Genomic DNA, 3,370 nt, shown 5'->3' on the forward strand with positions numbered 1-3,370 from the left:
AGAAATCCCAAACTATATTTCAGCACGTGAATAAAATAGCACAGAAGAAAATGGAGGAACTCAGTCAGCACAAGGGATAGGAAGGAAATTGAGCCGCAGCAAGATTCTGGGCAAACGGGTCACGTCAAAACACAACACCTCCTTTAAAAGCTAGAGGGACTGGAACACTTGAAAACGGTATTAAGACTAACCGATACCATTTTGAACAGATTCTTCGCGTAACACTGAACGCTCTGGCTGGTGCTGGAAAACGTCTCATCCCTTCCTTACGGCACCGCTGCGGGGAGAGAACCCCGTGAGGCTGCGGGGCAAAGTTGTACCGGAACCGGAACCTCTGCTTAGAGATCCGCCGCAGCAGCTACAGCCCTCGCCCTGCCGCCGCACGTCTTGCTGCCTGGCTCCATGAAGCCTGAAGCGAAGCGTCAAACTTGAAAGAGTAACGTAAAAAATTAAGAATAAATCTCAGTAATGCACTTTGTGCTGAGAAGGCGGGCGCGTGTTTACGCACATCCAATATGAGCGTCTAGGCTCTGAAAGCTTTCCATTTTCCTTCTGCGTTCATTTAACTCACACAGCCGTTCACACCCGCCATAAGATTATCTATCTCCAAAATACACAGCAGCAACGTGACTGGGGGGTTTTGGCGTGTTATGGAGTCGGGAGGGACGTCCGCCCAGCTGCCCCGCCCAAGAGATGCTGCTGAACTGCCAGGGAAACGCGCATCGAAAGCGAGACTGAAATAAAATACTTAAGAGCGCTCCCTCAAAATACTGGTGGGAAAAAACCGCCCCCACCCCAACATTCAGTCGCCCCTCGTTAAAGGGGAGAAATAAAACATAGCAGCAAGGAGCTGGACAGAGAGAGATGAGGACAAACAAACAGCACGGGTCTACGTGACAGAGAACGTGGAATTAGAACACAGAGAGGGGGAGCTGGACAGAGAGAGAGGCCGAGAGAAAAATCTAGACGGGCTACGGCGGGCAGAGGCAGGAATTAAAACCTAGGGACAGGGAGCTGGACAGAGAGAGACAGAGATCACAGGGAACAGCGGCGGGTGCAGGAAGAACAGGAATTCAAGAATAGGGAAAGGGAGCTGGACAGAGAAGAACTCAGAAAGGCAAGAACAGTAGCAGGGTACAGAGCAGAGCAGACGAACTAAAAAGCGCGGCGGGAGCGTTGAGGCAGACAGAGAGAGATTAAGAAAAAAGTCACGGGCTACGTGGCAAAGCAGGAGGAACTCAGAAACGGGGATGGCAACCAAGGGAGAGTGAGCTGGTGAAGGATAACGGGTATTCAAAGTGAGGGACGGGGAGCTGGGAAAAGCGAGGCAGAGAAAAACAGAATCACAGAGAGAATCACACAAAGCCAAAAAAGAAGAAACTGAACAACAGGAACAGGTGTCACCAAAGCGATGAAATCAACCAACCAGAGACGGTGTTCCATTACGGGAACACGGAGCGTACGAATCAGCGCATCTGTCGATCTGCATTTTAGTCCCTAGGCGATCGTTAATGTCAGCAGAACAACAGACAACGTGCTTCTGTCAGAAAAGGATGACAAAACGCGGTTTCGTGTAGCGGACTGAGAAAACTAGCCAAGACTGCCAAGATTAAGAGCCAAGAAGGTAAAAGGCAATTCTGGCAGGGGGAGATCGCGACCACCGACTCACGGACCACCACCGAGCCTGCGCAGTGATTTACATACGGAACGAGCCAGTTTGTACCGATCAGTAGACAGGACGATAATGAATATGTATGAATACGTAAAATTTTGATCTACAAATTCTACGGGAAAGGTGTGTGAGGTACGCACGCCAGGAGGAGCGATCCCCCGTGCATCTGGCGCCGTGAATAAAGAACGCCTGCTCTTTAATACTAAATCGGCGTTGAGGAGTTGTTTCCGATTTTACCGCGTTTTTCGGTAACACACGGAGTCAGACCAAGAGGGCCAGAGAAAGACAAAATACCGACAGGCTACAGAACAGAGCAGGAGGAATAAAAAAATAAAAACGGAGCCAGAGCCAGGCAGAGAGAGGCGGAGAAAGAACAAGTAGCCACAGGCTACAGGACAGAGAGAGGGAGGACTGAAAAGACGGGGAGGCAGGGAGCCACTCAGAGCGAGATGGAGAAAGAAGGGGCGGGGGGGCGCCAAAAAAAAAAAAAAAAAAATTTTGCAGCAGGTAAGGAAAGAGAGGGGGCCAGGGGGGAGAGACAGGGAGGGCCCAGGACGCACAAGAGAGGCAACGGGGCCCCAGTGGCCCAGGACTCACCGCGACTCTCGCTCTCAGCGCTGCTGGCACAATTTAGCCGTTCAGATGCTTCTTTCCCCTCCTCTCCGCCCTGCCTCTTCTGCAGCTCCAGACTCTAGGCCGTCCTCCACCTAAAGAGGATACATGGGTGTCTTACCGCTCTTACGAGATGAGGCTTCCTAGGCACGTAGCCTAGCTCGCTCGTGCACTACACGCCCGTACCCAACTCCCGGTTACGCGTACAGACCCTGCGGTGCACGTTGGTGGCCTGGCCCGCTGCGGGCTACGAAGGGGGATCCTCCCTCCCTCACCTGCAGGGACAGGCTCTCTCTTGCCTGCGGCAGGAAGGCAGCTGGCAGCCAGAGCGCCTTCAGTTTCTTCTGCTTTACCTTTCGTTGGCGTCTCCAGCTTCAGCCGAGGCAGCTCCTGTCCACAGCCGGGAAGGGCTCTGTGTGTCCCTTTTCGCCCCCGCGCTGCGAGGATGGCAACGCCGGGCAGAGAGAAGCCACGCAAGCCTGAGACGGCTGCAGTCAACGGCATCCCCGGGGGAAGGACAGACAACCACGTCCTCAGCACGGTCTCTGGGAGAGGGAAAGAAGAAACAGCGACCGTCATTACCGTCGATCGACCCTGGCCAAAGCCCCTCCTTGCGCAGGGGCTTCTGGACACACCGCCCCTTCCCCGCGCTACTGCTAAGGGCCCCTGCGCCGAGGGGGAATCCAGTGCGCTCGAGGGCCGGCTCGCTGCCTTCACGACAGGGCCTGGGGGCGGCCAAGGGCTACGCAGCACGCTTCAGGGGAGGTGCCGGGGCTGGGGGCAGGCGCACGGGGCAAGGGGGGGCCAGGGGAGGCTGAGCGGGAGCTCCGGTGAGCCGGGGAGGCGGCGGCCATCATCTGCGCCCTGGGCAGGGGGAAAAGGTCCTCCTCCTTTCCCTCTTCCCTTCTGTCAGCTCCCGGGGAACTCACCGCTTCTCGGGGAGCGGCCGCACCCGCAAGCCCCCAGAAATCAACACGAATCCAACCCCAAAAATACACCGCGCCTACCGTACGCGGCACGGCCGCCCGGCACCCGAGCGCCGGAACACCGCGCCTCCCGCCGCGCCCCGGCGAGCCACGTGACAGG

General features: G+C 56.0%; 1 long non-coding RNA gene across 1 annotated transcript; it reads right to left on the reverse strand.

The window, feature by feature from the left end:
- Positions 1-1,791: 1,791 nt before the first annotated feature.
- LOC135311012 (uncharacterized) lies at positions 1,792-3,370 on the reverse strand. Its single transcript, XR_010370914.1, has 3 exons — positions 3,214-3,370; positions 2,638-2,829; positions 1,792-2,379 (listed from the first exon to the last, which is right to left on the reverse strand). It is a non-coding gene; the product is annotated as an uncharacterized LOC135311012 (long non-coding RNA).

The sequence above is a fragment of the Phalacrocorax carbo genome, unplaced genomic scaffold (assembly GCF_963921805.1).
Source record: "Phalacrocorax carbo unplaced genomic scaffold, bPhaCar2.1 SCAFFOLD_60, whole genome shotgun sequence".
In the NCBI taxonomy this organism is placed as follows: domain Eukaryota; kingdom Metazoa; phylum Chordata; class Aves; order Suliformes; family Phalacrocoracidae; genus Phalacrocorax; species Phalacrocorax carbo.